Below are 13,913 nucleotides of genomic sequence, written 5' to 3' on the forward strand. Positions count from 1 at the left end.
GGCAATTGTGGCCATTGCTGCTATGAACATTGGGGTACAGATGGCCCTTCTTTTCACTACCTCTGTATCTTTGGGGTAAATACCCAATAGTGCAATTGCAGGGTCATAGGGAAGCTCTATGTTTAATTTCTTAAGGAATCTCCACACTGTTCTCCAAAGTGGCTGCACCAATCTGCATTCCCACCAATAGTGTAAGAGGGTTCCCCTTTCTCCACATCCTCTCTAACACATGTTGTTCACTGTCTTGTTAATTTTGGCCATTCTAAATGGTATAGGGTTTTATCTCAATGTGGTTTTGATTTGAATCTCCCTGATGGCTAGTGAGGATGAACATTTTTTTCATGTGTCTGTTAGCCTTTTGTATGTCTTCATTGGAGAAGTGTCTGTTCATGTCTTCTGCCCATTTTTTTGACGTGATTATCTGATTTGTGTGTGTTGAGTTTGAGGAGTTCTTTATAGATCTTGGATATCAACCCTTTGTCTGTAGTGTCATTTGTGAATATCTTCTCTCATTCTGTGGGTTGCCTCTTTGTTTTGTTGACTGTTTCCTTTGCTGTGCAGAAGATTTTGATCTTGTAAGTTAAGTGATTTTCAACCAAAAATGCATGAGGACAATACTCCTCTAGTTGGAATATACCAGAGAATGGAAGAAAAGGAAGAAGATGTTACTTATGCAAGGTTTCACTTGATCTTAAATTGTGTAAGTCCTCTAACCTGGGTGTTAGAATGAAAGCAAGGTCTTATTGGTATCTCATCCTGACCCTTCCCACAGCCCCATGATCTTCCTCATACTTTATCTCCATTCTAAAACACTTAGATGGCTCCCCACTACCTCAGGATAAAGTCCAAACTTTGTGTGTTGTATAAGGCCCTTTTAGTCTGCAGACTTCTTCCCTCAACTTTTTCCTTTCATTCACATCTGGCTTCATCATGCTAAATCCCAGGCTGTTTGTAACCCTACTGAGCCTTTTTATGTCTCTATGCCTTTGTGTGGAAGTTCTTTCCTCTTTTTCTACTGCCTATTTGCTACTTAATGTTCAGAGGAACTCTTGTTAGAAGGCTTCAGTAAGTGTGGGTCCTCCTTCTCTGCCCCACTGGGCTGAGCATTCCCCTCTGCTCTAGCTCTTTGTGGCAACGTTGTCAAATTGCTGTATTTCCCAACTTACATTTCCCCAAAATACCACAGACAGTTCAGAGTATTCAAAAGAGTAATGATGTCTGTTCAGCAATAAAAGAATTATTTTAGGTAAGCAGTAAATACTTATCTAAGCTTTTTTTTCCCCCTTAACACTGATTCATTAGAGGGCACCTGGGTGGCTCAGTGGGTTAAGCCTCTGCCTTCTGCTCAGGTCATGATCCCAGGGTCCTGGGATTGAGTCCCGCATCAGGCGCTCTGCTCAGCAGGGAGCCTGTTTCCTCCTCTCTCTCTGCCTGCCTCTCTGCCTACTTGTGATTTCTCTCTGTCAAATAAGTAAATAAAATCTTAAAAAAAAAAAACTGATTCATTAGAGAATTTCTAAAGATTGATGATCAAGAGAAGCAATTCCTGAAGATCGGTAACCATGGCCAATTTGGGTGTTTCAGAATTTGGCCAAACCCTACTACCCATCTGTGGTAATAATAATTATACAACTCTAAATTACATCCTTTTGTTACTACAGGCTGTATATTGTTTAATTTAAATCCATAATAGGTAGGCTTGATTAATTACATGGAATACAAAGAAACCTGGTTTTGAAATCCAGTAAATTAAAGGGAGATACAAATGATATGACATCCACAAATTTGCCCCAACATAACCTTTATCAGAGCCATTAATCACACTCACATGATCAAGTGTTTTACACCAAACTTTTAGCAAAAACCAATACTTCAAAAACCAATGTTAAAAAGGAGAAGCTAAACTGATGACTATTTCCAATTTGATTTTTATTTATTGGGAATTAAGAATATCCCCACTCACAATATGTTATTTACAGAAATGTACTTGGAAATAGGAGTCTGAAACCTGGTTTTGTGTGTGTGTGTGTGTGTGCGTGTGTTTTTAAAGCACAAAACGCAAAACTACAGGGTAGAAGATGGTGAAAACAATTTTGCCTTTCTAAATAGTGTTTACCATTTAGTTAAATTTTATATTCCATTTTAATATATATTCTCAAACCAAACGTGTCATAATTAAATGTATGTGTTGACAGATCCTGCTTTTTCTTGGGAAATTTAAAGTAAAATGAAACACTTGTGCCATGTGTTAAACGGAAAACAAGTAAAAATTTGTATGTACTTAGTTTGAATGTTATTGATGTTTTTCTTCCAGATAGCTACATGATTTACTCCAGGTCTTTACTGAAAAGTCACATTTACGGTGAGGCCTTTTCTGACCACTCAAATTTAAATTGCAACACAGGTCCTACCATCCCTCCTCCAATTGTCTTTCCATGGTTTAGTTTCTTCTTAGCGCTTTTCACTCTCTTACATACAATAGAGTTTACTTAAAAAAATCACTTATTATCTATCTCACTTAGCAGAATATAAAGTCCAGGGGGGCAGGGATCTTCTCCATCAGGTGCACTCTTGTATCCATGGTGCCTAGAATAGCATCTGGCTCTTAGCAGGTGCTCAGTATGCATTTTTGAAAAAGTTATAACTTCATAAAATTTTTTTAAATGTACTGATCTAGCAGGAAATGTTTTTTACTCAAACACAATTGTGTATCATTTGCCAATGTTAATGTTTATGTGTATTTTAATATTGCCATCTTTGTGGGAGTTTGGAGTGTTATATATTGCCTTCAAAGTATAGCAAATGGGGAAAAAAGCTATGAAAAGTGTGTGTTGTAATGCTTGTCTTTAACTAGACTGTGACTTTTTGTAGTTAATGATACTTATTCATAACATTTTTTTCTTTGTTTCTCCAGTGCTGCTAGAATTTAGCTCATTGTTGATGCTCAAAAATAGTTATTGAATGAATAAATGATAAAGTTTCAGAGGAGACCGGCATGAGTGAGTGTGAGAATGAATTCCCAGGGCACAGAGACTCAAGGCTGCACTCTGATACCTTTGCTATAAGCCCAATGTCTGACTGCACTTGTGTCACTCTGTCCAGAGGTCCCTCATTAGTCACTTCCCCAGTCGACTGAGAATGCTTTATTCATTTCAACACTATAGTCCCAATGTCAGTTGGAAATGTGGTCTTGAGATTTGTCCCTTGCTAAGCATAGAAATGACTCGACTGGTGAGAGGTAAGAGTGATGCTTAGTGGAAGTAGAAAGACAACTGGGGTAAACATGAACAGAAATAAAATAGGAAATGGACACAAATTGAATGGAAAGTGGGCAGAAATGCAATGTGTTTTTGGTTTTGTTTTTGCTTAGGGAACTATAACTTGTACCAATCTCAGAGTGAAGAAGGGAAAGGGATTATAATTGTACTGAGTTATGGTAGTTACACTGATGAGGGTCAAGTCAATGAGTTACTCTCTTTCCCATCTTTTTCTTTCTTTCTTTCTTTCTTTCTTTCTTTTCTTTTTTTTTTTAACATGCCCAGGACACAACTCCTATTGTTCTTCTTTTTTTTTTTTTTTAAGATTGATTGATTGATTGATTGATTTGACAGACAGAGATCATAAGTAGGCAGAGAGGCAGGCGGGGGCGGGGGCAGGAAGCAGGCTCCCTGCTGAGCAGAGAGCCTGACACGGGGCTCCATCCCAGGACCCTGGGATCATGACCTTAGCCAAAGGCAAAGGCTTTGACCCATTGAGGCACCCAGGTGCCTCACAACTCCTATTGTTCTTGAAGAAAGAAAAATACCCCAGTGCTCGCCTACATTTCTGAGAACACCTGTGGTAGAGAGATTAAGAGCACTGTTTGAACATGGATCACTGGTGTAGGCTTGAAAGAAGAGAAGGTGATGGTTGGAGGCTAATGAATTAGATGTTGGGCAGGTCAGAGCCCTGTGTCTTGGAGCAGTCTTTATCTGCACTGCCACTGTGGAACTGTAGTAAGGCTATATTCTAGTTAAAAGAATATAATTTTGAAATTTCAGCATATCAATAGTGAACTCTATATAGTAATCATCTATTGATTTTCCTGGCAGATTTGTTCTTTACAAGATTTCCCCTCAACCTCGACCACACATTACCACTCTCAACTGGACATGCTGGAATTAGATCATTCATCCTGATTTTCTTTTTTTCAAAAAAATATTCTATAGCACTGGCTACCTCTTTATATAAAGAACTTGTCTGCACAATGCTTTTCTCCAAATTCTCAAGGAGCATTGTGAGGGGGTAATTAAAGCAGTCTGTTTCTCCAGCACGTTCTGTCTGTTTTTTCTTTTCATTATTAGATGTGATGACACATTTGCCTGTGTGGCTTCCCACAGATGGCATAGAAATTTTGTGATCAAATGGTAAAAGTAAACCAACTGTCGTCTCAGATCACAGCTTACCATGTTGTTCCCCATGTGTAGGAATCTCACTTTAATAAAATGCTTGCTTCTTTTTAAAGTGGTATTACCTGGTATGCAGAAGATTTTAGAATGAAGTTCAAAACTGGAAAGGCAGCTGAACATCTAGTTAACAGCTAGTTGTTATATCCTGGGTTTTGATTCTGATACAAAAGTAACTTAATGGAAATAATATCCCCACAGGAAAGTTGATGATTAAAAAATAATATGTTAACTGTGTTTGCAAGAGAAAAAGAAATAACAGAGTTGGGGTTTTTCTTAAATCTTCATGAATCAATAAAGAAATACCAACAACAAACAAATACTTTGTTTTTTAAATTTATATCCCACATAGGTACAAAAACCTAGACTCTTAAGCAGCAAGACACTTTTTCTTTGTCTACCAAAAACTGAGTATAACAAGGTGACTCCAAAAAAGAACTTTGTTAAGTGGCTATTCTAACATTTATTAGAATAAAGCTTAAAAATTATTTTTGATTCTCAGAGCTAAAGGCAGAGAGAGACTAGATATACATCATTTTGAATGTAAGAAGTATGATGGCAACTTCGTTACCTTTCATGACAGATGTTTTCCTTTTGTGTTTTGGCTGCAGGGTTAAGTCAGCAAAAGAGAAGAACCAAACACATATTCGGCATAAAAGTCACAGAAAAATAGGCTGGCTTGGAATGGTAGCTTGGGAAAAAGTAGAAGACAAAAGCTGCCCCACTGAGTAGTGAAGAGAAAAACTTCAGAGCTGAGAAGTTTGAAAATGGTTATCCAAAGTGGGGGCTGGATCAGTGGCCATTCTCATCAGTATCTGTTTGTTCTGAAGTAAGAGCTGTTCAAGAGAAAGCACAGCCTGGAAGGTTTCACGTCCTAAATCATGGGACTCAGAATTATATCAAATAGTAATTGGTAACACATGTCTAGTGTGGTGGAATCAGAGGTTTAAAAATGCAGTATTTGAAACTTATGCTGGGACACACCACTAAGTAGCATGATGAGCTTTTGAATGAGTCCTGTAATCCCTGAGAATCCGTTCCTATGTGTGTGAAATGATAGCTGGATTAGACGGACTGTCAGCTAGCTAACAGTGCAGGAGCTCTGTAAAGCCTTGTTGAACCCAGACTTGAAATTTGCTTTAATCTTCCTGGCTAATTTGCTATACACCATAATTAATGACACCTCGGTAGGATTGTTGGACTAAAATAACAGTAGAAATTTACTTGTCAGTGTTATGTGGGGCCTCAACCATTGGCTTGAACAATTATAGAGTCCTTAGACTTGGAGAGTTGAAAAAGAAGTGTAATTGTTATCAACTCTCTTGAGTTTCGACTAATCCAGGCTCAAATCCCAAACTGTCCACAATTACCTCGGCGAGGCTGAGAAATTTTACCTTTGTTTTTATCTCCTGTAAATTGGGCGTTCCTTTTACCTAGATCATGGGATTATTATGATTAAATGCAGCGAAGCAGGTAGAATGTCTGGTTCATAACAAATGCTTGTTATTTTTATCCTTTCAGTATGATATGCTCTCAAAGTTTTACTATTCCCTATATATTTGAATTTAGATTCTGTGTTGGCTTTAATATTTCTACCTAATTTATGATAAGCACTGATTTAAATGACTAAGAGCAATTTGCTATGATGATTAGGTAAAAATAATTCACATGCAGGAAACAGTTCATTATCTGTAGACCAGGTAGCCAGGATGTAGTAATTACTGAGTCTCTTTCTTGCTTTAGTTTCACTGTTGCAGTATACAGGCAGTCATTTAATATTTCTAACTCATTTACTGTTGTTTAAAGTGGGATCCTGACAAACATTCTGCCTGGGTTTTGGTGGTTTTGTTGTTGTTGTTGTTTTGTGATAGTATTTAAAATACTTGACTGTTTCCCTGAACTATGATCTTTAAAAGAGATCCATATACTAACTATGGCATAAGAATAAACTGATATATTGATGGAACAGAACTGAGTCAAGAAATAAACTCTTAGGTTTACCATCTATTGAGTTGTAAAGTGGCAGGACAAATTTAATGGGAGGAAGAATAGTTTTTTCAAAAATGGTGCTGGTATAACTGGATATTTACATGTAAAAGAATGAAGTTGGATCCCTACCTCATAGTAAACATAAAAACAAAAATGGATCAAGTATCATAGAAAATAATTAAAACTATGCAAATCATAGAAGAAATGATAAAACTATATCTTTATGATCTTGGATTAGGGATTGATTTTCTAGATGTGACACCAAAAACACAAGAACAAAAGAAAAGGTGATTAATTTGACTTCTTCGAAATGAAAGTTTTGTGCTTCAAAGGACACTGTTACAAAAGTGAAAGAACAGCCCACAGAATGGTAGAAAATATTCACCAATTATATTCCTAATAAGGGACTTGTATCTAGAATATATAGGGAATATATATAAACTCTGAGGACAATAACAAGACAAATAACCTAATTAAAAATGGGCAAAGAGGGCACCTGGGTGGCTCAGTCAGTTAAGCATCTGCCTTGGGTTCAGGTCTGATCCAAGAGTCCTGGGATTAAATCCCATGCCTGGCTCCCTGCTCAGTGGGGAGTCTGCTTCTCTGCCCCTTCCTTGGCTTGTGCTGTCTCTCTCCCTCTCCATCTCACTCTCTCTCTCTCTCAAATAAAATCTTAAAAAAAAGGCGGGGAGCAAAGGATCTGAATAGATATGGTAGTAAGCACATTGGTAAAATGCACACCAGTAGTCACTAAGGAAATGGGAATCACAACCACAGTGAGAAACTACTTGACACCCACTAGGATAGCTGTCGTCAAAAGGCAGCAGTGTTGGGGAGAAAGTAGAACGTTTATATATTATCATTGATGGGAATATAAAATGATGTAGATGATTTGGAAGAGAATTGGACAGTTCATCAAAAGGTGAAACATAAAGTTGATATGCAGCAATTTCACTCTTAGTGGTTCTATAGCTATTAAAAATGAAAACATAGGTCCACAGTAAAATGAATAATCATAGAATCATTTATTCATAGTAACTCAAAAGTAGAAATTTTCCAAAGTATCTATCTACTGATAAAAGAAATGTGGTATATCTATACATTGGAATATTCCCTGGCAATAAAAAGGGATAGAGTACTAATGCATAATAGAACATCGATGAACCCTGAAAATGTTATGCTAAATGAAGGGAAGCAGTCCCAAGAAAGTCACATGCTTATGATTTCATTTATATAGAAGGTCAATAATAGTCAAATCTATAAACAGAAAATAGATTAGTGGTTGCCTAGGGCTTGAGGGATTAAGGAGAAATGGAGAGTCACTGCTAATAAATATGGAGTGGTGAAATCTAAACTTAAGGTGATGGCTGCCCAGTTTTGTGAATATATTTAAACCATTGAGTTGCACTTTTAAGTGATTGAATTTTATGGTATTTGAACCTCAATGACAATATTACACAAATACAAACTAAGGAAAATGCAAGGTAACATGAAATGCTTTTAAAATTCCCGTTTGAGGTATTTTAAGAAAACTAAAAACATAATTTTTGTAGCAGAACATAGGAATGGAGGAAACTAGATAATGGAAACAGATCGAAGAAGAAATCTGTTTTGAGTTTTTATTAACTGTTGCGCGGCTTTTTACTTTGGGCATATGCCTATGACATGTGTTTAGCTCAAAGTATGTGCTGGAAAGCTTTTCCATAGACTAGGATCTTCATAAATATCTTTTTTAAAGTTGTTCGCATGATCTTTGTAGTCCTATGTGTCAAGACTGGTTCCTTTTCAAAGAGCCTCAACTCTTCATCGGCCTATATGGACTGTGGTAATGACGGGATTCATTAGAAACTATATTTGGATTAGTTGGAACTTAACGATGCAAAAGGGTGGGGAATTTTGCAGGAAAGTCAAAGTAACAGTTCAGTCTTAACATGTTTTTATCCCATGGCCATCAAATTCATCTCCAGCTCTAGTAAGCAAATGCATGGATTTGTAGAGGAAAAAGGGGGCCCAGATGTGGTGAACTATTGCAAATCCATCCCACTGATGCAAAAAATACGCACTGAAATAATTTTGGAGGAAAATGACTGCGTATTATGGTTCCTGTTTTGTGCAATTTATAATGAAAAGAGATGCAGAGAAATAGTGGTTCAAAGGAGAAAATAAAAAAAAAATAAGTTGGAAGATAGGATCTCAGGACAAACAGTAAAGAATATATAATTATGTAAACTATAGGAGAACTGGATTTAACCCCAAAACTAGCGAATACCCTGGTTCATGTGACTCCAAAAAAACTGAGGAACTGCAGTGCCACCACACATAGATGTTGTTGAAAACAAACCGTCTTTTGTCCTGTGCTAAGACTCGGTTAGTTCTCATCTGAGGACTAAGGATCTGTATACCCTAACTTACCTTATCCTTAATATCAAAGGTCCTATCTACATGGAAGATATTTTCATGAAAGGCTACTCTTTCACTTCCAGCAAGCCAGTGGGTGGATGGACCCACTGTGGGCACAGACCAGTTTTTTCAAGGCTGGGCAAAACATGGGGGCTCTGTCAGTTTATATCCTAAAGCATTTTATCTTGATCCCATCCTCCCCTGATGTGAACTAGCCTTGGACTGAAAGTCCTTCCATTCTCTGTAAAGGGCTTCAGAGCCTTGCTTGCTTTTACTAGTTAGGGATCTGCACCAGAAAGAAGACTTGTGGTTTGCAGAGTTGGTTGTTTTGTGTATTTCAACCTAAAGGTAAATAGAATTATATGACTCCCCAAAGATGTCTTTATGCTCATCTCCTATACCTGCGAATATTTTACTTTACCTGGAAAAAGACTTTGTAGCTATGATTAAGTGAAGGATCTTGAACGGATAGATGGACCCAACGAAATCACAGGGGTTCTCAGGGGGCAGGAGCATCAGTGTCAGGAATATTTGAAGATGCTGTGCTGTGGGCTTTGAAGATGATGACTATGACCCTGAGACAAGGAATGCAGGCGGCCTCTAGAAGCTGGAAAATAGAAGGAAATAGATTCTCCCTTGTTATGAATCCATTCAGGGTGCCACAACAAATGACCACCAGCTGGCTGGTGGCTTAAGCAATAGAAATTTATGTTCTTAGAGTTCTGGAGGTTAGAAGTCCAAGATCAAGGTACTGGCAAGGCTGGTTTCTGTTGAAGTCTCTCTTTCTGGCTTAGAGACCTCAAATTTCTCATCATTGCCCTGTGCACACATGGAAACAGATCTTTGGTGTCTCTTCCTCTTAGAAAGTCACAGTCCCATCAGATCAGAGCCACACCTCCGTGACTTCATTTGAATTAGTTGTTTAATTAATTATCTCCTTAAAGAGAGTATCTCCAAGTACAGCTACATGGGAAGGGGTTAGGGTTTCAAATAGGGAATTTAGGGGACCACAATTCAGCTAATGACACCTTATAGGTTTATAGTGTCCAGAAGAAATTCAGGCCTAATGACACTTAAAGCCCCATGAGACTCTTGACTGCAGAATCCTAAGATAATAAATTTGTATTGTTTTAAGCCACTGAATTTGAAGTGATTTGTCATAACTGCATTAGGAAACGAATACAATATTCTTTTTAGTTTTAAAGCCTATTCTCCATGTGGTAGATTCATCATTATTGATAGACGAACATAATAGATGGCTGCATTAAAGACTAAGGGCTGGACCCCACCTCTCTGCTACTCTATTACATGAATGCTTGTAGACTTGCACACGTAGTGGCCTCCACAGATTCCCATTCCAAGAAGCTTTGGGAATTCTTGAAGGCTGACAACTACTTTGGATTTTTTGGTAAATTGATCTAATTGGGAGGAGCGTATAAATAGTTCCTTAATTTCTAGGGAGCTGATCATTTTAGGATGCTTTTCTGATAAATGGGTAATGATTCACTCCTTCAAGTAATTCAGGCATAGACCTTCATAATTGCCCCTTGTTTTTCCTATTGAACTTTGGGCTTAAAATATTTGTCTAAGGATATCACAAAGATCCAACTTTGTGTAGCTGTCTAGATGGGTCTCCAGAAGAGCAAGTATGCACCATCTCAGTATTAAGGTGAAGGATATATGGAAATCTTCAAATGGACTCTTTTACCACAGAGTCAAAACGATTTCTCTCCACCTTGAGTTCTCACATTTCCAGGATTCGAAGTAGAAGACAAAGTGTTAGAAGAAGAATAGAAATGGGCTAAAAGCTCATTTGGAAAAAAAGGGATAGAGAGTCCTTTTTTAAAAAAAGACTTTTTAATGGTTTCTGGATATACATAGTTAATCTGAAAAGAACAGATGATCTTTTTAGGAAGATCTAGAGGTTCCAGATTGTTTGGTCCTGAATCTATAGAGAAGGCCTTGTGGAATCTTCTTATTAACAGAAAGACTGACACATTCCCCACATCCCTCCTGTGTAGGAGGTTCTAGAGTCATAGGTGCCAAAAAGAGAATAATTCAGTCATTTTATTTTAACAAAATTCTATCTCTTGGTATTATAAAATAACTGTATCATTTATAATTCAGGTTTTACTTAAAGTAATTTTTATGTGGGAGCTAGGAAAAATCTCACGAGTTTCTAGTTTACTTGCTCAGGGTGTGATTTAACTTTTTAGTGGCTTTATTTTTTAACTATTCCTTGTGGGCTATCAGGAGAAGGTATCTTCCTTCTTAATATAAGTGAAGAGAGCCTTCCCCTGCCAAGGATCATAGCAAAAGTCACATCTTAAGTGTCATTATATGAGGTTATTGGCTCATTTCCCTATATAGTAAAACCAAGGGGAATTACTTGTGAAGCCATAGAAAGTACTTTTTTTTTTTTTTAAAGTGTAGGATGTTATTTGCAAAAGTGCTACAATTTTTAGAAATATTTCACTTCTAATGAAAAAAATTCTTTCAAAATCTCACGCAGATTTAAACTTTGTACATAATTTTCATCCATTTTAACTTTGGCGTACCACAATTAATGCTCAGCTAAATTTTTAACAGGGCTTTCAGTGAAGAGAATTTTGCTGTGTAATATCCCAATGCCCTCTGTATTTGTCTCCTCTTGCAAATTTTGTTCCCATTTACTCAAACCTCATCTTTTTTGATCATGTGGAAAATAACCAAAAGATCATACTTGATATTCCTTCCAGTTAGAAGCATATTTTGCTTTTCCTTTCCTTCAACTGGTATGATATAATTGGGAAATAACTTTTGGGCTTCATATAGCTTAAACATTGGCAAGAAATTGTCATATTTACATAGTGGCTATAAAAAAAAAAAAGTCCTTTGTGATGAAGGCAGGTTTTGTAAGGGTTTTGTCCGTATGGATTTAGATGGAATAAAAGGATGTGATTAATTTGAAAAAAGTTTCCAAATAAACAGTTGGCTTAAGATTTTTTTATATGTGTTTTGTTTTTCACTTCATAATTGTGAATGCAAACACATATTAAGAAAAACATTTTTCCCTGAATTAACAGTTCTTTGTAAGGATCTTTTTCAAAGGTATGGAGGCTTGAGTGAGGGAAGTATTGCTTGGTCAAGGCCCCCAAATCTAATGGAAGTGAAGTTCTTGAGGTAGTCTGTGAACACAGTTTTTCTCAGGGACATCTCCCTGGCCTCTCTTTTCTATTTAAGTTCTTTTATATCCCTTCTTTAACTTCTGACAGAGAAATGGACATTGTGGAGGCATTTCTTTGTATCCTGCGTTCTAGCAGTGTGAGATACGTTATTCCCATTTTATTGAGAGAAAATTCACATAAAGCACTGTGAACGCTTACGCTGTCATGATCTGGCTTATACATGTTCTGAAATGATTCCCACAGTAAGTTTATGAACGTCCATTATCTCCCATAGATACAAAAAATAACAACAAAAAAAAAAATGTTTGTTTCCTGAGATGAGAACTCTTAGGAGTCTTTCTCTCTCTCTCTTTTTAAAGATTTTATTTATTTATTTGACAGAGATCACAAGTAGGCAGAGAGGGAGGCAGAGAGAGAGGGGGAAGCAGGCTCCCCATTGAGCAGAGAGCCCGATGCGGGGCTCAATCCCAGGACCCTGGGATCATGACCTGAGCCAAAGGCAGAGGCTTTAACCCACTGAGCCACCCAGGCACCCCAGGAATGACTCTCTTAACAACTTTCACATATACAATACAGCAGTGTTAGCTGGAGTCCTCATGGTGTACATTCCACCCCCAGTACTTATAACTGGAAGTTTGTACCTTTGACCATCTTCTTCTAGCTCTCTTGCCCCTTTTGCTAACCACAAATCTGGTCTTTTTTCCTAAGAGTTTGGATATATATATATATATATATATATATATATATACACACACATATATATATATATGGATTTATATATGTATACACACACACAAAAATATATATATACATGTATGTGTGTGTATATATATATATATATATTTAGATTCCACCTATAAATGAGATCATACAATATTCATCTTTCTGTCTTATTTTACTTAACATAATGTCCTCAGGTGTCACAAATGGCAGGATTTCTTTCCATTTTTATGGTTGAATAATATTCCATTGCATATACATACCACAACTGTTTTTTTTATCCATTTATCTGTTGATGGATGCTTGGGCTGCTGCCATGTTTGGTTATTGTGAATGATGTTGCTGTGAGAATGGGAGTGCAGATAGCTCTTTGACACAGCATTTTATTGCCTTTGAATATAGTCTCCAGAATGAAATTGCTTGATCGTATGTTCTCTTTTTAATTTCTTGACTGACTCTATACTGTTTCCTATGTTGGTTGCACAAGTTATATTCCCATCAACAGAACACAGGTTACCTTTCTCTACATCCTTACCAACATTTGTTGTCACTTACATTTTGAAAATAGTCCATTCTAATAAGCATGAAGGTGGTATCTTGTTGCAGTTTTGATTTGCATTTCCCTTATACTTAGTGATGTTGAGCACTTTTTCATGTACTTGCTGAGCATTTATTTATCTTTATTAGAAAAAAATCTATTGCCCATTTTTTAGTCATTTTCCTCCTATTGAATTGTTTGTGATTTTTTATATATTTTGGATATGGACTTCTTACAGATAATATGATTTGCAAATATTTTCCCCTATTCGATAGGTTGCCTTTTCTTTTTGTTGATGATTTCCTTTGTCATGCAGAAGGTTTTTAGTTTGATATTGTCCTACTTGTTTATTTTTTATTTTGTAGCTTGTGTTCTAGGTGTCCTATCCAAAAAAAAAAAAAAAAAAATTATTGACAAGAAAATTTATCCTGTTTTTGTTTTTGTTTTAAAGATTTTATTTATTTATTTGTCAGAGAGAGAGAGAGAGAGATCGATCACAAGTAGGCAGAGAGACAGGCAGAGGCAGAGGGAGAAGCAGGTTCCCCACTGAGCAAGGAGCCCAATATGGGACTCAGTCCCAGGTCGCTGGGATCATGACCTGAGCTGAAGGCAGCCGCTTAACCAACTGAGCCACCCAGGTGTCCCTATCCTGTT

Source organism: Mustela lutreola, chromosome 8 (assembly GCF_030435805.1).
Source record: "Mustela lutreola isolate mMusLut2 chromosome 8, mMusLut2.pri, whole genome shotgun sequence".
Lineage (NCBI taxonomy): Eukaryota > Metazoa > Chordata > Mammalia > Carnivora > Mustelidae > Mustela > Mustela lutreola.